This window comes from Petaurus breviceps, unplaced genomic scaffold, assembly GCF_028583685.1.
Source record: "Petaurus breviceps papuanus isolate PSGF00001 unplaced genomic scaffold, PetGlider_PUasm1.0 186, whole genome shotgun sequence".
In the NCBI taxonomy this organism is placed as follows: Eukaryota; Metazoa; Chordata; class Mammalia; order Diprotodontia; family Petauridae; genus Petaurus; species Petaurus breviceps.
In genome coordinates this window covers 56,271,340-56,295,168 of record NW_027185798.1, presented here as the reverse complement: position 1 = coordinate 56,295,168, position 23,829 = coordinate 56,271,340, and the positions used below count along the sequence as shown (strand labels likewise).

The following is a 23,829-nucleotide window of genomic DNA, read 5'->3' as shown; positions in this document are numbered from 1 at the left end:
AAGGAAGGAAGGAAGGAAGGAAGGAAGGAAGGAAGGAAGGAAGGAAGTCTTAAGTAACATACATTCTCTTGGGGTTAGGGATGAGCAAGACACAACACTTTTTTATAAATAAGTAAATACATTTCTATACAAAAGAATACATAGTAATTTCAAGATAAAGTTACTGCTAACACTTTGGGGAATCAAGAAAGGCTTCATATAAGAGGACATAGCAGTGTTTTGAAGGAAGCTAGGGATACAAAGATGTTTGGTTGAAGAGAGAATGTTTTACAGAAGTGGGAGAATATATGTGGGAGGCAGTACAAGAAATTTCATGAGCAGAAAGCAATTAGATGACTGAAATGGAGATTATACAAAGGAGAATAATGAAATAAAGGAAGTCAACTATAAATCAATGATTTCCAAGCTGTGTGCAATCAGTCCCATAGGGACCACAGATTTTTTAAGAATGGTTCATGAATCTATGTATAAAGCTAAAAACAATTTGAACAAATGACTCTTATAGAATAAACTATGTCTCACAATCTTTGTAATGTTATTTTCAAATATATGTAGATATACTTGTGATTAATAAAATATAAATTCATCTAAAAGCATTACTGAATTTGACATAGTTTTTATTATGCATTTTTTAATCAAGAGCTATGAATAATACAACTTCTCTAACATGGGGATCTGCACAATTTTTAGACACTCAGAAGGGACTTTCATACTGAAAAGGGTTGAGAATTACTGGGTAGACTTAAAATCCACCAATCAATTTTGTGAAGCAGTTCTACTTTTATTTTCCCCAAAGTCTTGAAATTCCTTGGACAAAGTGGGAATGGATGGAGTAGTGGATAAATCTTGCAGGGATACCCCAATTAAGGAAGTAATGCTGTCCTAATTTAGGTATTTGGCCAGAATGCGGAGATGTAGCTGTGATGGAAAAGAGAGTTCAGTGGCAAAAACAGAGTTCTACCTTTAATTCTTTATAATTTAATGATCCATCCTGTACTATATACAGTCACTATATACAGTCAACTTGATACTACTAAATGACAGGTCTAATCATGTCACTCAGCTACTCACAGGGTTCTAGTGACTCTTGCTCACCTTTAGAATAAAATTCAAACCCCTCAATTCATCTAGTTTCAACCAAGTACATCTTTACTTGCTTTTTGGATTTGATTTTTTTTAACCTTTTACTTATTGCACTTTTATTTTTACCAACTCTTAAGTTCAAACAATGATCGGCCTTCTTTTCCTCGCATGTGACATTCCAACTCTAATCTCCATAATTTGTATAGGCTCTCCCTTATCTGGAATATACTCTTCCCTCATTTTTGCCTCCTAAGAGCTCAAACTTTCCTCAAAGCTCAACCTAAGTGGATACTTCACACAGGAGGACCTTCTTGATTCCCTCATTTACTAGCTACTGGCCTTCTTATTTTCTCTGTTTTCCTTTGTTTAATTTTTCACATTTACATAAAAGAGTGCAGAGGCAGTATGTCATTGAGCCAGGCTCATGGATGACAAACCAATTTGAATTTCAGAAAGATCTTGGTTCAAGTCCAGGAGTTATAAGTATCATTTTCCCACATAAAATGTAAACATTTTAACTTGACTGAAACCCTTATGAATTCTCTTTCCTATTTGCCTTTTTATGCTTCTCTTTAGTTTTGTACTTGAAAATCAAAATGTATTTTTACCTCTGGTCTTTTCATCAAGAATGTTTGAAAGTCCTCTATTCCATTGTATGATCATATTTTCCCCTAAAACATGATACACAGGTTTTCTGGGTAGGTGATCGTTGGTTTTAATCCCAGCTCCTTTGACCTTTGGAATATCATATTCCTACCGTTCAATCCCTCAGTGCAGGAGCTGCCAGATCCTGTGTTATCCAGATTGTGTTTACACAGTATTCAAATTGTTTCTTCCTGGCTGATTGTAATATTTTTTCCTTGATCTGGGAATTCAGAAACCTGGCTATAATATTCCTAGGAGTTTCCTTTTATGGATCTTTTTCAGGAGGTGATTGATGGATTCTTTCAGCCTCTGGTTCTAAACATGTTTGCCCTCTGGTTCTAAAACATCAGGGCAATATTCCTTGAGAATTTCTTGAAGGATGATTTCTAAGTTCTTTTTTTGATCATGGCTTTCAGGTAGTCCAATAATTTTTTAATTATCTCTCCTGCATCTATTTTCCAGGTCAGTGGTTTTTCTAATGAGATATTTCACACTGCCTTCTATTTTTTCATTTGTTTGGATCTGTGTAATAGTATCTTGATTTCTCACAAAATCACTAGCTTCCATTTGCTCCAATCTAATTCTAAAGTAATGATTCTCTTCAGTGAGCTTTTGAGATTCTTTTTCCATCTGGAAAATTTGTCTTTTTAAGGCATTCTTCTCCTCATTGCCATTTTGAGCCTCCTTTGTTATCTGAGTTAGTCTGTTTTTTAAGGTGTTATTTTCTTCAGTCAGGTTGTTGTCTCTCATTTCATAATTTTCTTGCATCATTCTCATTTCTCTTCCCAATTTTTCCTCCACTTCTTTTATTTGATTTTCAAAATCCTTTTTAAGCTCCTTTATGGCCTGTAACCAGCTCATATTTTTCTTCAAAGCTTTTGGTGCAAGAGTACTGACATTGCTGTCTTCCTCCTGTGGCATGCTTTGATGCTTTTTGTCGCCAAAATAGGAGTGTAAAGTTGGGTTGCTCTGTTTGCTTTGCTTCCTTTGCCTTCTCATGTTGCCATTCAATTACTTGACTTTTGGGCTTTTTGCCACAGTAGAACTCTGCTTCCAGAAATGGGAGCTTTAACCAAAATGCTGGGGTTTTCACAGCCGCCGAAGGTATTAGTTGGTTGCCCTCTCTGAAGCCTCCACATGCTCTGGAAAGCTGATCATGCACCCCAGGACCTCCACCCTAGACAGGAATCTAGATCTAAATAGGTTAAAGGAAGAGCAATTACCCCTCATACTGGTTGCCCCTACAATCTGCAGACCAGGAGCTAAAGCAGCCACTTGTTAGCAGCTGCATGGCCGTGGAACCTCAGCCACTTCTTGCCCCAGGGGCAAAGGCCGGATCATACTCTGAATTCCCTGTTCCCAAAGTCCACAGGGCAGCGACCACACACTTTGTCTTTGACATCTATGAGTTGATAATTCTGGAAACTGTCACAGCTGCTGGTGATCTGAAGTCCCTTCTGCCAGTGGCTGGTTAGTCCACCCTGGGCTAAGACCTCTGGCTCTGGCAGGGCTGGGATCAGCATCCAGAGAGCTGTGCTGACCACTTGCTTACAGCCTGCCAGGCTGTCCTCAGTGGGAGGTTAGATTCTGTGTCATTTTGTGGGTTTTGTAGCTCCAAAGTTTGTCTAGAGTCATTTTTTACATGAATTGGGGGAGGTGGGAGACGGAGCTGTAAGGAAGTCCTGTTTCTACCCTGCCATCTTGACTCCACCCCCCACCCAATTTTATTTTTTAGGGTATTGTTTTCTGCAGTATGTTTTTATCCCTCCTTTTACATTTGGCTGATTCTGTTTTTTTGTTGTTATTGTTATTTTATTCAGTGTTTATGGTGCCTCTTTTACCAAGTTGTTAATTGTTTCTTCATAATTTTCTTCCTTTACTTTCATCTCTTTATTTAATTTTTCTACCACTCATTTAATTCTGAAAATATATATATATATTTAACTCTTCTCAGAATGTTTTTTGGTCTGATGTCCAAATCACTTTATTTTTTTACTTTGAGACCTTGCTTATAACTGTTTTGTCTTCATAGTCTTCTGAGTTTGTGTCCTGAATTTCCCTATCACATTCATATTTTTTTATGCTCAGATTCTTTTTTCACACATTTTCTATCATATCTATTGATTTTGTACTGTATCTTAAAATTGTATTTACTTCCGTATGGGGGGTGGGAGGACATTCTCTCAAACTTCAGCCTTTTAAACACTGCTGTTTTCAGAGCTAGTTCTGGAAGGATTAGAAAATTTCACTGTCTCCAAGACAGTATGGTCAGAGGAAAGGGTAGTTCAATGCTCTTTTGATCTGCACTCTGGTCTTTATCCAGGAACGGCTCCTTATCCCTTAGGATTGCAATAGATATTCATCCTTAGGGTCCCCATGAGAGCTCCCTTAGAACTAGAAGTGATACTGTTCCTCAGAGTCCGTTGTCCCTTGTGACCAAAGGTGATACTTCCCTTAAGGATTTTGGATCCCTCTTATGCTCCCCTCTTCCCTTGAACTATGACCCAAAATTGGGCATAAGTGACAGAGTTACCAAATAGCTTCCAGTTCATCATTTCATACTAACAGGAATCACCTGCAATCTTTTTCTCACCAATTGTTGTGTCCCTTTACAATATCTGGCTTGAAAATTCCCAAAGCTTTTACTCCTTCTGCCACTACCACCTAGGAATACTATGGATCCATGTGGGATTTAGGTCAACCTCTACTCTCATGTCAAAGATCTCTCTCTCTCTAACCTCCTAGTCACTATCACTCCAGAGTTCAATGGGAGGTATTACTTTAAAGTTGTTTGGAGGAGAAGGTTGGGAAAGTTCAGATGAATGCTTTCTCTACTCTGCGGTCTTGGCTCCAATATCCCCCCCCCCAAGATCTAAATCTATTGTCCTATGACAAATAATTTCTTTTATTAAACCTCTAAAATTTTGATGGACTGATACATATGTGAAATTACACAGAAAACTGATCAAACACAGTGGTTTTATACCTACAAGGTGAACTCAGTTTGTCAGAACACCTTATAGTGACCTTTTTATTGTCATTCGCTGTGAAATAATAACCAAGCTTAATCCCAAAGAAAAGATATTAGAAGATGCCTTTTCCCCTTTAATTACAGAAATAGAGCAGGATGTGTTTGGAAAACTGCATACAATATCAGAAGTGCCAGTTAGTTTTACTGAACTCATTTTTTGTTTCTTTTTGTACTTTTTTATAAGACATAGCTATCTGGAAAAGAGAGCAAAAAAAGAATACATTGAGAAATCCAAGTAATATTAAAAACTCTATCAAAAATTCTAATTAAAATATTCCCTGTATCATTCACCACTAAGAGAATGTAACAAACATTTTCTGGTGGGTTTTTGTTGTTGTTGTTGTTGAATGTTGGGACACTATCAGTAAGAAACACTGTCCCTGCCTTCTGCTTTGTGCTTGTTTGTTTGTTTTTAGTGTAACATGCTACCATGTTTTCTTCTGTTAAACTTCCAGAAAAAAGTACAGGGGATTTTATGTTTGACTGATATTTTCCCCCAATCACCTGATGATAGACACTAGAAGTGAAAATGAGAAGGGTTTGCTATCTGACTAAAATATAGTTGAATATTGTTCTGAGGGTTCAGACATCTGTGCTAACAAATGTTTGCAAAAGAAATACTTATCAAATTCTGGATAAATGTAAGGAAATTGGTCATATAAAAAATAAAAGTAACGAAATAGAATAGTTATTTCTGTGATGTGCCCAACCAGATGTCACAACATTTTGTATTGTACTTCTCTTATATTCATGGTTCATTCTTGTAGATACACTATTGATCTGTTTTCGTGTACAACTCCTTTAATAGGCTATTATTTTCACTCGAGCAGGAATTGTGTGTTATTTGACTCTGTAACTCTTTCTCCCTAGTACTTTATCTTACTAACAGTTCTTGATTAATTGATATTTGTCAAATGAATAAATAAATAAGAAATTTAATGACCATAGAACACCTTGCATCATGTTGTCCACATCATGCAAAAAGTCTGGCATAGTAGAAAAGAACATTTATTTGGAGTCAGAGGACCTGAGTTCAAATCTAACCTTCTACAACTTTGGATAAAATATTTCACTTTCTAGACCTCAATTCCTTCACCTGCAAATTGAGGGGATTGGATGAGATGACATCTGAGGAGTATTTCAAATCTAGTTCTATGATATTATAACATTTTCTTATGAATTCACCTCTAGTTCTGGCTCTGGCTCTATTATTATTTTTCTTTTGCTTTTCTTTGAGGAGCAATTGGGGTTAAGTGACTTGCCCAAGGTCGCAGGGCTATTGAATGTTACGTGTCTGAGCTGGATTTGAACTGAGGTCCTCCTGACTCCAGGAAAAATGTCTGTTGTCTTACTTTAAGATAGAGTTTAACTTTGTTGTTCACTTCCCAGGGCCTAGCAGGCAGAGCTGCCTGTAGAAAGGGTAGTTATACAACTTTTGAGAGAAAGAGAGACCAAAAAAAAAAAGAGAGAGAGAGACCAAAAAAAAAAGAGAGAGAGAGACAGGAGGGAGAGGAGAGGAAGCCCTGCATAATCCCACCAGTTATCATTTTCTTCCCCCTAAAATTACCTTTTTAAAATTGGCATATATGTATTTATGTTGCATACATTGTGTCATCCTATAGATTTGAGATTACTTGAGGGAAGGGATTATTTCACTTTTTGTTTTTGACATCCCAGCACCTAGTAAAGTGCCAGATACATAGTAGATAATTAGTCAATGCTTGTGGATTGATTGATTATTCAACCAACAATGTTTTAAGAGCTATTCTGAGTCTTCTACTCTACAATAGATGAATCAACTCATCCTTGAAGGGCCACATAGGAACTCTCAGAGGAACAATCTTTTAAAGTTGGTTCCTTATGATAGATATTACTAGGTCATCTAATAGGACTCCCACAGCTGAAGCGAAGCCATTGCTATCAGTATTATAATGGATAAGAGCCTGAGATCTCATTATTCCTTCATGGAGGTCCACAGCAAATGTATTGCCCTGGATCCTAACATTTATCAGACATTTATATATCTCAGTTCCTCTCTGTGATACCTTGGCTTATGTATTATAGCTATAGTTAATAGTTAACTTGATCTATCTATACCACATTGAGAGTGCCATGGGTTTTTATAAAAGCTGTATGATTAGTCATGCCCACTTCTTAATACCTTATAGTTCAGAATGATCTATCCAACTGCTAAAAACTCCTCTAAATATAAGAACATCAATAACTTTATCAAAATTCTTTCCATCTTAGAAATGAGGATATAGGCTACTGGACTAAAAAAAAAAGCTAATCTTTAATTAGTTGTATATAAAAATTTATATTTTCTGAAAGTTTGAAATGTTGGGAAAGTTTCTCCCTAACAACTAGCATCCTTCTTTTTAATGTTTGGTTCTGAAAATTAATTATCTGGTAAAGGTCAGAAGGACAGGGTTGATGTTTGCAGAAAGATCTTAGATGAATAGTAAATAACTTATAGTGTTCTATACTCCATTTAGCATGGATAATTAAGACTTGACTCTAAACACCATGGCTTTTACTTCTGAATCCACAAAAAGCTTCATTAGATGAGAGGAGTAACATTAAAGAAGACAATATGTTCTTTCTCTACTTACATTTTTTTTTCTCATGTGGAAAGGAACTTGCCAAAAATACTAATTAACCTCTATAACTTTATATAACTGGAAAAAATTACCTTGTTCTTACATTATAGAACCATGTGAAGATTGATGAATATATGATTAAAAATATTATGATCAGTGAACTTAAATGACCCAGGACTATTTTATTACTAATGAAATCTGATTGACTGGAGACAATTTGGTTTTCTATTACTTGTTTCAATCCTGGCTAACATTGTAAAGCGAATTTCAAAATCAATATTAAGGAAATTACTCCTGAAGAATAGGTATATTTTCTCCACTTTCTATTTCCCTCCTAAGGAATTAATAATTTTGTAATCATCTAATTTTTGGGGAAAGTGTTTTCTAGACTTAATAGTATTAATTTTTTTTTCATTTACAAATAGGGATTTCCTGCTTTCTTCTCCCCCTCTTTCATTATCAGAACATTTCTCCATTATAAAAGAGGTTTATTTTATGTTATTACATGAATTCTGAAAAGTATTATATTTCAGGGAAAAAAGTATACTTATAGTAACACTTGTCTGAGATGGTACTTTTGTATTTTCTTGAAACTCCAAGAAGTTTTGTATGAAGAAGTAGCAGACTAATGTTGTTCAATCATTTTACATCACATACAACTTTTTTTTACCCCATTAATGGTTTTCTTGGAAGATAAATTGAAATGTTTTGACATCTACTTCCTCAGCTCATTTCACAGATGAGGAAACTGAGGCAAACAGGGTTAAGTGACTTGCTCATGGTCAAACAGCTGGGAAATGTCTGAGGCCAGATTTGAAGTCAAGAAAATTAGTCTTCCTGACTCCAGATCTGACACTCTATTCACTGCACCATCTAGTTGTACTAAGGAGACCTTAGTGAGCAATTTTTAGCAGACAAGCAACAAATTTACACATATTTAGTGTTTACTAGTGAACATTATAGCATATATCATGGGGTGGCTAGGTGGCACAGTGAATAGAGCACCAGCCCTGGAGTCAGGAGACCTGAGTTTAAATCTGGCCTCAGACAACATGAAACTAGATGTGTGACCTTGGGCAAGGCACTTAACCCCAATTGCCTTCCAGAAAACAATAATAATAATAACAACAACATATATCATAAGTGAGGGCAATTAAAAAACCAATTAATTCTTTTTTGTCTTCATCTCTTTCACTCCTCCCCCTCCCCCCCAAGACAGGTGATGGTTCGGTAGATAAGTGGATAGAACACTGGGCCTGGAGTCAGGAAGACCTGAGTTCAAATCCAGCCTTAGAAACTCCTAGAGGTATGACCATTGGCAGGGCACTTAACCTATGATTGTCTGACAAAATAGATCCACTGGAGAAGGAAATGGCAAAGTACTTCAGTATCTTTGCCAAGAAAACCTTGAATGAGGTCAGGAAAGGTAGGACATGACTGAAATGAATGAAGAGCTATTTTTTTCCATCATCTCAGACCTTAGAGGATGAAGTAGTCCTGCCCCATCCAAGTTCTGGCTACTCCTTTACATTTATGTCCTTGATTATAGAGTAAATATTTTTTACAGGTAAATGAGAAGGAAATTAATCATAGGATAAGTTAATGGAAGAAGGGTATTAATATGATAGGAAGATGATTGGAAGTACCATGGTATATCTGAGGCTGGACAACATAAGATAAGTGCTGCTCTTCAATCCAAGGATGCCACTATTATACCTTATACCAAAGAGATCAAAGAGACCCATCTGTACTATATATAGATATATCTCTACCTATATTTCTATCTATCTATCTATCTATCCATCTAATGATCACATCTTTATGTAGTTCTTTACAAAGAGCTGAAAATTAAGGGACTTTATAATTGGGTGATAGATGAACAAATTATATTAATATGAAGAAATATATTACTATAAGAAATAATGGAAGAGATAGGCTCAAAAATTAAACAAATAACAAAGGATATCTCTATGAATGGGTGAAAAGTATGAAGTAAGGATCAATGAGAGAAATATATGACAATTACTTTGTAAGGAAAAAATGACTTTGGAAAACTTAAAATCACAGAAATTACCAACCACTATTTCAAAAGACTAATGACAAATCAGGTTACCTACCTCCTGACAGAAATGTAGATTTAAAGTGCAGGGGAAGTGTGATAGTAATGGCAATTAAAGATTCCCCTGTATTGGCTTAGTTTTCAAACGGATTGTATTAAAACCCAGAGCTTGTTAATCCCACCTGTGGGATGGACTTGTTGATGTGAAAAGAGAGTCCTGAACTGGGAGGAGCTGGTGACGTAGATTTGGAGAGACAAGAGAGAGGCAGAAGGACTTTTTGGAAGCAGCATCCATGTGGAGGCAGAGAGAGAGACTGAGAAGGATTGATGAGGGCCACTTTGAATTGCCCTGGACTTTTGAGACCTGCCCCCTGAGCTGCCAAGGACTGAGGAGACATGGCTGTTTTGCTGGTACTTTGTCTGTCTGTTTTGATGTTCTTTTGCCAGATTTGTCCACTGGTGAAAGACAGTCCTGTTGTTGAAGAAGTCCTGGAACCTGGCTTTTGGTTAAGAAGCCCTGAGACTGTCCTGCAGACAGAGAGTGAATACTGTCCACTGGTGAAGGACAGTGCTGTTGTTGCAGGGGTCTGGAGACTGTCCTGCAGGCAAAGTGAATACTGTCCACTGGTGAAGGACAGTGCTGTTGTTGCAGGGGTCTGGGAACCTTTCTGTTGGTTCAGAAGCCCTGAAGAAGGATTTTCTTGTTGTATGTTTACAGAAATCCTGGGAGAGGGGTTTGCCAATGTTTTCAGGGGTTCTAGGACTGTTCTACAGACAGAGGATGAATTAATGAAGGGACTGGCAATTCAAAGTGGCCCTCAGCAATCCTTCTCAGTCTCTCTCTCTGCCTCCACGTGGGTGCTGCTTCCAAAAAGTCCTCCTGCCTCTCTCTTGTCTCTCCAAATCTACGTCACCAGCTCCTCCCAGTTCAGGACTCTCTTTTCACATCAACAAGTCCATCCCACAGGTGGGATTAACAAGCTCTGGGTTTTAACACAATCAGTTTGAAAACCAAGCCAATACAGGGGAATCTTTAATTGCCATTACTATCACAGGAAAACATTCATTTTGGGGCATGGACAAATTAGACATTTATTTTGTTTGAGTATACATATTTGTTACAAGATTTTGTTTTTCATTTTTCAATGATGGTGGCAGACAGAGAGAAAATTTATTTTAATTGAATAAAATGTTTTTAAAAGATTTAAAATTATATTAAAATCACGGGAACATGAGCATGGGTTTTTGAATCTGAGTTTGAAGCAGAAACAGGTGTCAGCAAGGAGATAGCCAGAAAGTACCATCTTTGCAAGCCTAAAAGTACAAGCCTAAACAAATATTGTTGCTGCTGTTGCTTCTTCTTCTTGTTGTTATATCATATTTACTTGTATAAGTCTTAATCCTTCTATTGGATTGTAAGTTGATTAAAGTCAGAGACTTATTTTTTTTTCATCTTTTTATTTCCAGAAATTAATGTTCATAGCAGAAACTTTAATGAGGATCTCTTGTTAAAATGAAACCTAGGTCTTTTAATAGGGTGTTGCTTGCATAACTACTCTCAGAATCTTGAAACACAATAGAACTATGAAGGGCAGACAGAGGAAGGTGAACTTTTTATGGGAAAAAACCCAAATAAACAAAAAAACGTCTCCGGTCTTTCTATTTCTGTGATGGCTGCAAGGAGGAATATACTATTACAGGTTTTATTTAGGAATGTCAGAGGGAAAATACATAACTTTGATGAATAGCATTGTGTATTGGAGGTTGATCACTGTCCTATGTTATGAACATATTGGTTTGAAGATATAGTGTCATTCTGTGTTGGTATAGGTATTTCCTCATTGGGATCTCCCTATACTGAAGAAATAACAAATACAGTTCCCCAAACCCCTTCATCACCCGCACCCCCAGCCCAAATGCCAGATACTATTCTAGGCCCTCTGGATACAAAGACAAAAGTAAAACTAACCCTGGTCTCAAGGAGCTTATACTTTACCTAAGGGAGTATGCATGTAGGTATGTATGCAATAGATACAAAGCACACATACTTTGGTCATAGTTGGTGCATGAGCTGAGCCTTAAAAGAAATTAGGCATTCTGAAAGCTGATTATTTAAACTTAGGTAAAGTTCTGAAAGGCTTTAGATGCCAAGTAGAAGAATTTATATTTGATCCTGAAGGTGTTAAGGAACTATGAGAATTTTTTTACTGAAGAACAGTTGTTTTTTGCAAATTTCTCTGAAAAAGCACCCCAACCACTCTGTAAATACAGAAAAAAGAACACACACCACACATAGTGGGACTTAATCTAAATCTACAAGAGAAGGAGATAGAAACACCTCAAAAGGAAAAACAAAACTAAACAAAAAACAAGTCATAATTTTGGAAAACTTACATACTTGAAGCTTTTGTTCTGAGTCCACATTGTCTAACTCACTTGTTGTGCAATAAATACAATTGTGGGGCAGCCAGGTGGCTCAGCGAGTAAGAGCACTGGCTCCAGTGTTGGGATGACCTGGGGATCAAATCCCAGCACAGATACTCAGCACCACACCCAGAAATAACTGGCCAGGTAACCTTGAGCAAGTTACTTAACCCTGATTGCTTAAAAAAAAAGGTATAGCAAAAGTAAAAACAAAAAAACCCAATAAAATAAATACAACCATGTGGTCCCTGGTTTATACACTGGGATGGAGGTGGTAGTAGTTATGGTCCAATACCTATATGGGAGAGATAATTCTGTACCTTCCCTCAAGAGGAGGTAGACTGTTTTCTGCCTATCTACATGAAGGAAATGGAGAGCAATTGGATGGGTGTGCCAGAAGATGAAACCAGCACAACTCAGCAGCAAAGACGTTTTGAAAAGAATAAGCTGCTCTGTGTGTGTGTGTGACATCGGCTTAGAAATACACGTAAAGGCAGACTTCTCTTTGTCATATTTACTCTGGGAAGAGATTAAGTTTTGGACTCGATGAGGAGGTTGACAGCACATTAATTCAGGGATTTTTCAAAGAATGAAAGATGGAGGAATAGCATGGAAGAAGGGAAATTAAAAATAAGTAGTAAGGAATATAAGAGAAAAAATGAAAACCCCAAAGTTTAAGGGCTGAAAAAGTCTATTTCAAAAGTAGCTCAAAATTAGGTAAAATAACAGAAGTTAAAAAAAGACAAACATAAATGAGTAAAAGCTAAAAAAAATAGGCTAAAGAAAAATGAACAACTGTTGTACTTTTTTTTTTAAATTCCCCAAATAAAAAAGATTATCTTGTGTACTTTAGAAGCACCATGGAATAATGCTTCAAAAGAGAAATAAAAAATGTAAAATTAGGTTGGAAATTATACCTCTTTATGTAGAATTTTTAAAAAGTAAGAAGAAACAACATACAAAAACAAAGATATTAAAGAAAATTTGACAGAATAGAAGCAAAACTCAACAACTTTAAGATAACGTGAATTTTAAAAAATCAATTTAAAATAGCTTGTTGGTACAAGGAATAGAGGGCTGGGTATGGACTCAGGAAGACTTCAGTTCAAATTTGGCTTCATATACTCATTAACTGTGTTACCCTGGACAAGTCACATAACCCTGTTTTTCTCAGTTTCCTCATCTGTAAAATGATCCTGGGCAAGTCACTTAACCTCTGCTTACTTGATAAAATGGATCCACTGTAGAAGGAAATGGCAAACCACTCCAAATATTTGTCAAACACAAACACACACACACACACTCAAATGTGGTTATGAAGAATTGGACATGACTGGAATGACTGAACAACAAGAAACATCTCAAAACAACATGAAACACATACATGATAAGGAATGTCCTTGAACAACGGCATCCTTGCCAACAAACTTGTGCATAGAGCCACTGAACTAATGCCCTTCACAAAAAAGTGTGTCCAGATAAGACACCTGAAGCCCTGAGTTAACCAATCACACTCCAGCACTTATCTGATAACTGACCAAGGGACTTTCCTGATGCCCACCTTGCTTGTCCAACAATGACCTTAAAGCTAATTAACTTCTCATGTCCATAGTAATATAGCCCCCTTTGAGGGGCATCAGATAGCATGATGGGAAATAGCATACACAGAATGTTGATACCATCACTACTTAGCACATGCCCCTAGTTATCTTATCTTCCTGTCCTGGTTACATTATCTTCCTGTTAAGCTTCTATATAAGCCCTAGCTTTGCCCAGTAAGTAGGAACATCATCTACTGCACTTGCCTCCTCTAAGGAGAACAGCCTAACCTTGAGTAAAAGCCTTTACTTAACTTGGAGACAGCCTGAGTGAATTCTTTCAAGATGACATCACATATATTCCTTGAACCACTGCGCATACACACACATTGAATAATATATTACAGATAATTACACAAGGAAATTATGACATTTGAATACACACAAGAAATACTTGATTTCTCAAAGTCAAATTGCCTCTTGGGAAAATAATGCCTTTAACTATCATATATGTAGTTCAATTTAACTAATTAGTATCTTGGAAGCATCAAAAAAAGACCTTGAAATGTGAAGGAAAAATAATTCAAATAACTCAGTATTCGTCCCCAGTAACAAGAAGAGAAAGAAATGGAATACTATATTTTAAAAATGAAAGATAACAAGGTGCAACTCAAAATAACAGTCCATAAAATTCACTCTAAACATGAATAACAATAAATAGGTCAGCAATAATGAGAAATTCAAAGAATTCTTGTAAAACAAAGTTATGGGTGTGAAGAATATTTTAACTGTAAATACCCTAAGTAATAGAAACACAAGAAATACATGTAAATATAATAATTATTAAAGACAAATTAATGAATTAATTTCTGTAACATATAACCATTTTTAAATAATAAACTCTATAGGATTTCTATTGGTTCTAGGGTGCAAATAAAATCAATAGTCTTCTGTTTGGCATCCTAAAGTTTTCATCACCTGGTACTTTAATACTTTTCTTCCAACCAAACATGCTATGCTTCATTTATAATTGCCTATTTGCTCTTCCTCAGGCACTCCAACTCTAACTCAGTGCCCTTGTGTTGGCTGCCGCCACATCTGATATACTCTCTGGTCTCAGCTTTAATTCCTAATTTCCTTGATTTCTTTCAAAATCCGAACTCAAAAATCACCTCCTCTAGAAGGTATTTCCACATTCTCTAGTTTGGACATATGAATATGTACACACATGATGGTCCATGTTGCAATGTGTAACCTTGACATATTTGATGTCTGACCAAGCTATAAGTGCTCCACAGTGCCTGCTTGTAGCAGCAAGCACCCTAGCATACCAAGGGTGGCTGCCAGCACAGGTTCTTAGATCTGCTTCTCCAAAGGAAAGCAACTCAAAATGGGTTAACAATCTTGCTTTAATCAAACATATATCATTTACCTAGTTTAGGGGGAAAGTTCAGCATCCCAAACTTCAGAGAATACAAACAAGTTACAAGCAGAAGTTACAAGCAGACAGAGAAATAGAGCAGCATGCAGGCTTCCAGCTGCCTGACCACTACATCCATACCATCCAGTCACCACAGAGGGAAACATTAGCATCTGGGTTTTCAAAGACTTGGGGCTTAACAGCTGCCCAGAGTCTCATCTGGTCAAATCACACAACTCTTCCCAAAGTGAGCCCCAAAGCAAAATCTCACATCAGGGTATATATAGCCTTTCCTGTCTCAGAGCCCTCTTGACCAGTCACTGTCCAATCATAAAGCAACAAGGTGTTGGTATTCCTGAAAAATAAGCCTCCCACCACAGGCTCCATGTAACCACATTCAGCCTATTAGGGGGCATTGTGTATTTTCAAATCAAGGAAGGTTCTCAGAGTCACTTAAGCCTATCAAAGGGTTAAGTGGCATGGAAGATCTTCAGATTCCCATTCCCATAAAACTGCTTCAGCCTCCTTCATGGCTATTAAAACATATTGTTCTTATTTTTTTTCATTCCACCTGGGGAAATATTCACTTTTGATGTAGTTATCCCCTTAAATTACTGGCAGGTTTGAAGCCTCTCAGTTAGGCTCAACCTGGTTTAGCCCATCTGCCAAGATGGTTTTACCTAGGCGGGGAGTGGTCACTGTGTATACTAGAGTGTCTTGGAGACACAAATGAGAGTGTGTATATATAATATACATACATGCTTACACACATACATGTGCATATCCTCATGAACATATACCCTACAGGTTAATAGTGAAGTGAGAAGTTCTAATCTGATAGAAAATTATACTGGTACATTACTATTGTAGTAATAACTATTGAAAGAGGGTTGATCTGGAAGAAAATCTTTCCATTGAATGATCCAGGACAATGATCACTCTAGCCTGTTAATATTAAGGTGGTTACATGGATTCCACAGAAGTCCCATTTGGTTCTAAGGAAGCACAGCTTCTACTTCACATGGAGCTTGTGACAATATATCCTTCCTAAACCTCTCCAAAGAGGGACAAGACTTCTTTCCCTCCCAAGATGACACTCAAGGTTTGACTCAAGACTAAGGTTGTCTTAAGAGGTAAGGCAGGGGTGGCTAGGTGGTGCAGTAAGAGTGCCGGCCCTGGAGTCAGGAGGACCCGGGATCTGTTCTGGCCTCAGATACTTAACACCCACACAAAATAACTGGCCATGTAACCTTGGGCAAGTTACTTTACCCCAAATGCTTTTGGAAAAAAAGAGGTAAGGCAGACAAAAGGAATAATTCCATTGGACTGCGATCTCTTGGATGGCAGGGACTCCTTTTACCCTTTCTTTGTATTCTCAGTACTTACAATAACGCCTGGCACATACGATGTGTTTAATTAATGCCTTTTAGGGATTACATTTTGAGTTTAGATTTGTCTTCCTCTGTCTCAACCCTATATTACAGAAGTCCAATTTCTTGGGAATTGGGTCTGTGAGTGTCAGGCAATATCTCCCAAGTGCCTCTAAAAAAGTCAATTTGCACATAATTTTCAATGGGAAGGAGAGAGTACATTGGGCCTTAAAGGAGAGATATCATGACAGCAGTCAAAACTGTAGTTTCCAGTTGCAGTGAAATCTTAATTTGCTTTATGAATTACTAGAGATGTTATAGTTAGTGGCAGAGATCCAGATGTAGTACTTCATGACACCACCACAGTGACACCAAGCTACTATTCTGGGGACCCTTAAGGAAGAGCCAGAGTGTTTAGTAGTGCCTGTGGATTTAGTTAGGTTGGCCGATCTTTGTGCCTTCATTCAGTAAGGCTTTACTAAGCACCTACAATGACATGGAGATACACAGACAAAAATAATATAATCCCTTCCCTCAAGTAGTTTTTGTTCCATTGTAGAGAAAAAATACATACAGAGAAAAGTAATACAAAAGATATACAAGGAAGGAAGGGGAACACAAGCAACTCTGGGGCTGAAAATAGTCTTCTAGGAGGTGAGATTGAGTTGAACTGTGAAAGAAATTCTGATTCTGTAAAAGAGAGAGAGACAGAAATAGAGACAGAGGGAGAGAGAGAGAGAAGACAGAAAGAGGGAGGGGGAGACAAAAATAGGGAGGAAAGAAAAGAGAGAAGGAAGGAGAGAAAGAAAGAGGGAGAGAGGGGAAGAAATACAGAGAGGGGGGAGGGAGAGAGGGAGAGGAGACACATTGTTCAGAAGCACAGAGATAGAAAATTATGCATGTGAAAGAGCAAGCAGACCAGTTTGGCTCTTCCAGAAAGAATAAATCCCAAGGGTGTTGTCACTAGCTTACACTTGGCAACCTAACAACCCAGGCAAGGCCAGCCCAAAATATGTTTCCATGTTCTTTCTATTGGATTTCATTGTCAAGTATTTAAGGGACCATACACACAGCTGAAATTGGACCATTGTGTCTTAGGAGAAGAAAAGAAGAGATTGCTTTCTTGGGAAGCTAACTCTGGGACTAATGAGAAGGCAAAGATGATGTTTCACAGTGATAAGACAAGCAGTGAGAAAAGACCCTTCCCTTAGGAGCTTAATAAAAGGAAGGGACCGGAATAAGCAGATTTCCACAATGAAGTTACTATTCAATACTGAGGACTACAGTTTGAAAGCTAAAGTTGAAGGAAAGCCTCTCTACCTCTATGAAAGAGTCAAAGAAAATTCACCCCTAGTTTATTTTTCAGTCAGTTAGCCACATCTGTACTGTCAGGTATTAAGCATAAATATTAGCATTGGCAATATTATAAAAGTACTTATTTATGATAATACAATAAGTAATGTCAATACATACTAAAATATAAAATATTAATATCATTATTAATTTTAATGAAAATACATATTTCTATGGTCATTTAAGCCTTAAAATTATTTCATCATGATAATAGTCTAAGTTAAATGTAAGGTCAGGTACCCTTTCTTATGTGTTCATTTTATTTACTGAAAGGGACACAAAAAAGTTATTCATGTGAGAAAAGCATTTTGAGACAGTTCTAAATTTCTGAGAGAAAACTAAAAGTAAATGTAAAACTAAATGTTCAAATACATGTACCAAGAGGACCTGTTTGATAGCATTTCAGAAGCAAGATCACTGATTGGTGTAAAGATAGCTGCAGTGTATCGTTTCCCAGAAACTAATTTGAATATGGCTTTTTTTTTCAGGATTTTGGAGATAATTGCTGGGAAACACTACATCAAAGAATCGTTTTGTGACTATGGGACAATTGTATAATAACTATGTTTGTCATGTTCAGCAGAAATGTGAATTTTGGATTTTTTAATTACTTAAAGATGGGTGACTACTCATGAAGAAACCCTGATTTGAGGCTTTCTGTAACATGGATCAAATTGTAACTGCAGAACTAACTGAAAAGAGATTAGAAGATCAGGATTCAGCAACCAATGAATCCAAATGGAAGAGAGAGGTCAGACAAGCTGATGTTGCTGAGAGGGTGGGAGAGGAAGAGTTGAGAGGCTTCTTACAGCTGAACATAGTTGAAAGATAAACTCTGCTGTTGGTCCAAAGAACTGAGACCGTTAAAAAAAATTAGCTCTTTGAAATGGCTGCTGAGTTGATATTGTTTGCATTGTTTTCCCAACAGGATTGTGATAGTCTTTATTCAGTAACTCCCTTTCTTTCATCCTCCCCTCCTGCCCACTACCTGAAAGTGATATGTCTGTTATATTTAACCCTTCCCCAAGTGTTTTCCAGTACTTTTAGTTTTAATTTTAGGTGTTTTAAAAGTATTTTTTTCTTTATCTTTGTTATTAACTGAACAAACACCAATTTTTTTTTCCAATTTAGTGGTCCAAGAACCCCATTTACTTTTAACCACTAAATAAATTTGGCTTTTACATAAATTAGCTTTTACAAAGGAATAGCCTGCCTCAGACACTTAGTAGCTGTATGAGCTGGACAAATCACTTAACCTTATTTGCCTCAGATTCCTCAACTGTAAAATTAGCCAGAGGAAGAAATGGCAAGTATTTGTGCCAAGAAAACCCCAAAAGAGGGTCACAAAGAATAGGACATGACAGAAACTATTGAACAACTACATTTATATTCAAACATTTTCCCTGCCCCCCTCCACACTTCAGGGTCATAAGCATTATTATACCACTTCAGTTTCAGGGGAATGGGGAAAGGTTACATTCACAGCTTAATTCAAGACTATGCCTCAGTTTGGTAGATGGAGAGAAGTAGGCAATTTCAGCTATGCAGCTGGTAGAAAAAGTGTATTCCCCAATGAATAGTGCCCAATGCAGAATGACCATACAGGTACAAGTGTTTCTCAAAAGTGGGTCCCTAGTATCTATCTCACAAGTGTCTACATTTTAGTTGTGTATCGTTTGATTAGATATTTTCATTTGGTCTGGGTATGCCCCAAACACATGTAATAATAATTAAATTTGAAGATCCCTTTGTATCGACAAACTAATAGATACTTAGCACTTAGTGTTAAGCTAATGGTATCAAGCCTCTGTTAAAGAAACAAAAGGTATGAACCCCTGTTGCTGATATAACAGAAAGGGGCTGAACAGGGAGGAGCTAAGACCATATATAGGGAAGAAACCCAGTTGAGAGAGTCAGAATTTCTTGGGTTAAGCATCATAGAGAAGCATCTGGAGGCTGGGCTACTACTGCTGAACTGAAGACTGACCTGAGAATTGAGAAGAACTGAGAAGAGAAATGAGAATTGAGAAATGAGACAATTTCTTGGAGCAAGCCATGTGGAGGCTGGATAAAGTGATTTTGATTTTGAGAATGGAGCTGGAGAAAGTAATTTTGATTTTGAGAACAGAAGTTGTGGTGGCAGAGCTTCTTCTGAGAGACAGCCAAACTCTTGTCAAAGACTTCGAGGGATAGCCAGAGCTGGCAAAATCTTCTGAGCACCAGCTGGAGGTACCAGAAGAAGCATGACTATGATGTCGGTAATTTGTCTGTCTGTTTTGTGTCTATGTTGATTTCATAAGCAGAAAGTGAATTGAGATGGTAGTGCCAACCATGTGCGTGAATATGGTTGTAATTCTGCTAAGCTTGATGTGTGTAGATATTGTTTTGGCTCTGTTAAGTTTTCTTTTCCCAGAAACAGAAACTGTGAAGGCCTTGAGGTGGACTGGACACTGTGAGCTTCAGTGTGGAGCGGGAACTGCATGGGGAGCTGGACAAGGAACTGGGAGCTGTCTGCCTTTGAACTTAGGTGGCAATTGGTTAAATTTGGGCAGGAGCTGGGACCATGGAAGAGGAACCATGGAAACTGAAAGCCTGCCTCAAGTCAAGATGAAATTGTCTGAGTAGTGACAGGTAAAATAGGGTTCTGAGTAGTGACTGATGAAATTGTAACTTACTTGTGACTTAGGGGTGGATGGCTCTTGTACCTTCCACTAGCCATTAAGAGGATACTGAGTAGTGATTGATGAAATTATAATTCAATTGCATTCCATGGGTAGAGGACTTTTACTTTTGTATTTTGTGTCTGTAATGCAATCAAGAGCAGCTTCCAAGGTTCAGATTATAGGCATATCAAACTCCATTTATTCAGTGACAGATTAAGGCAAGACATTTACAGAAAATCAAAATACAGAATTCACCATGTGTAATTCAATCACTTAATAAGTTCTCAATTCAATCACGAAGTATAAAGTCAAAGTACTCCACCCCTGCATAGTACATTCATTTAGTCAATCACAAAGTCTCTCTTCTCAAGTGGAGATTAGTTTCCAGTCATAAACAAAGTACATTCATTTGGTCAGTCACAAAATACAAAGGTTAGAAGTTTTCTACTCCTGTATCACAACTGAATTACAATATCATATGTTACCACAAAGCTCCCTCTCAAGGGGCAGTGGAAAGCGCAAAAGCCATTGACCCCTAGGCCACAACTAGGGTTACAATATCATAACAGCATTTAGTACCCAAGGAGAGGTCTTTTCTTCATCTTGACACAAGTTAAGTTCTCAGCAGATTCTGTTCCTGGGAAGAGAAAGACACCAGAATATTTTTGCACATTGCTAGCATCCTCTTTAATTCACCTTCTGCCTGTGAAATCAACCTAGGCCCAACAAGGTCTGAGGACTCTATCAACAAACAACTTTGACAAGGTAAAATCAAAACGGACAGAAAAAATACTGGAATTACAGTCATGCCTCCTTAGTTTTCAGCAGCTCTGGGTAGCATTTCTCAAAAATCCTGGGCAGCTCCAACTAGCCCTGAGCACTCTGGGGGTGGCTTTGGCTGCCAGTTCTCTCTCTCTCTCTCTCTCTCTCTCTCTCTCTCTCTCTCTCTCTCTCCCTCCACAATGTTGCTCCCAAAATTTCCTCTGGCCTCTCTCAGCTTGGACCTCTCCACAGCACCTCTCTGTTCAGCCCTCTATCTTCACTTCAACAAGTCCATCCCACAAGTGGGATTTATAATCTCTGGATCTAAACACAAAAACCAAGCCAATACAAGGGGATCTTTAAATTCCATTACCATTACAGTAGGATGATTGAATGGCTGAGTTACTAAATGATTGTACTTTATTTAAAACTATGTGACCATTTTGGTGAAAACTATGTGGCCATTTTAGTGACAAGTTGTTGAGTTGTGACATGGTGAATGCTGTATTTTGATTTTCTGTGATTTTTTTCTCTGGTTTGTTATTTAGAGAGTTCACTATACTATGTAATCAGAACCTTAAAGGCTGTTCACAGTCCTGTGGAAAGCTGCTCATGCTTGGCTTTACAACAAATTGCAGAATGTTAATTCCTTGAGGGCAGTGACTTAAATTCTGTCTCTCTGTCTAGGGCCTAGAACACTACTGGACACATAGAAGGCATATGAAAGATACTTATCGCTTGAGTGAGTGATTTACTAAATACACATGAATTGGTAGCCTTATATACCACAGCTTAGGACATTCTCAGATAAGGACAGCTTTTGATTGAGAGGAAATCCAAAAAACAGACCATTATTTTCTTAATATGCCAACTAATTAACTTTAATTAATGAGTATACATTAGTGTATAACTTTTAAAGTTTCTCTCAAAGATGATTAAATTAAATTCTATCTAATGATAAGTCATCAGTAAAAATCAGAGTAAAATTACATTTAAAAAAGTGTCAGGACACAGTGGCACACACATGTGGTCCCTGCTCCTAGGGACATTGGAGATGGAAAATCACTTCAGTTCTAGAATTATGCTAAAGCTTGCTGGGTGTTTGTTGCCTATTTCATGATGCACTGAGAAGGAAGGGTAGGGATAGGTCATGAGTGGCTGCTACACTTTCAGGTGGAGTGAGATAGAAAGAGTTGGTCTAAAAATGAATGAATTAACATAAAAAGAGGTTAATATCAATCAGAAGCCTTACCTATCTAAACATTTTTATACTGATGTTATCAAGATGTCCTCAGAGAGGTACCACATCTCACCAGTCATATTGGCTAAGATGACAAAACAGGAAAATGACAAATGTTGGAGAGGATATGGACAAATTGGAACACTAATGCATTGCTAGTGGAGTTGTGAACTGCTCCAACCATTCTGGAGAGCAATCTGGAATTATGCCCTAAAGGCTATAAATAATTTCATACCCTTTGACCCAGCAATACTACTTCTAGAGTTGTATCCCAAAGAGATCATAGAAGTGGGAGGAAGAACCATACATACAAAAATATTTATAGCAGCTCTTTTTGTGGTAGCAAAGAATTGGAAATTAAGGGGGTACCCATCAATTGGGAAATGGCTGAACAAGTTGTGGTATACGCATGTAATGGAATATTATTGTGCTATAAGAAACAAGGAGAAGATGGACTTCATATTTACCTGGAGAGGCTTATATGAACTGATGCTGTGTGAGAAGAGTAGAACCAGGAGAAATTTGTACACAATTACAGACACAAGCTATGGGTGATGGCCAACTTTGGTAGACTGGACTCTTCTCAACAATGCAGGGTTATACATCAACCCCAAAAGACTCATGATGGAGAAAGATGTCTATGTCCAGAGAAAGAACTGAGTTTGAATCCAGATTGAAGCAAACTACATGCTCTTTTTCTTTTTCTTGTTTGGTTTTGTTTCCTCTTTCCCATTCTTCATTCCATATGATACAATCCTTCTTTATAACCTGACTAATGTCTAAAGTGAAAGTATTTGCAGATCCTATACTTGATTGTATGCAGCCATGGGGGGGGGGAGGGAGAGAAAATTTGACACTCAAGGAATTGTGGAACTGAATCTTGTAAAGTAAAAGTAAATAAATTAATAAAGACCAAGAAAATAAAAAAAAGATGTCCTCAGAGAAAATTAACTTAAAATATTAGGTTCTATAGTACTGATTTGGATACAATTGCTGAATTCAGGCTTTCAGTGCTAAACTTCCTTTAAAACCCTTCTTGAGGGATGTAACCATTTACATTTCACTTCTTTTCTCCAACTGAATAGAGCAGTAACAGCAATTTCTTATGTGCTGCCCTATATACATTGTGTGTATAAGATGATTCTGTGTTTTCTTCAATTAGAGTAGTAAAATCAAGATATAATGACTCCTTCTTCTAGATACACAACCCAATGACATTGAGTAGAAATATCCTAGGGAATTGTTGGAGTTATTATATTGTATACTTAATCTACTCTATAGATCCACAAAAAAAAATCTATACTATACCACTTTGTGATATAGTTTGAAATCTGGAACAGCTAGATTGCTTTCTTTAATATTTCTTTTTTCTTTCATTGATTCCCTTGATATCCTGGAACTTTTATTTTTTCTAGATGAATTTTGTTATTAATTTTTTCTAACTTTATAAAATAATTTTGGTAGTTTTATGGCACTGAATAAGTGGTAGAATTTCATTTTTATTATATTGGCTTGGCCTACCCATAAGTAATTAATATTTCTTCAGTGGTTTAGATCTGACTTTATTTGTACGAAAAGTATTTTGTAATTGTTTTCTTTCTTCTTTCTTTCTTTCTTTCTTTCTTTCTTTCTTTCTTTCTT

General features: G+C 37.1%; 1 long non-coding RNA gene across 2 annotated transcripts in view; it reads left to right on the top strand.

Moving 5' to 3' along the window:
- LOC138162938 (uncharacterized) overlaps positions 1–23,829 on the top strand; it is a 1,121,756-nt gene that overhangs the window by 372,213 nt on the left and 725,714 nt on the right. The window lies entirely within an intron of this gene.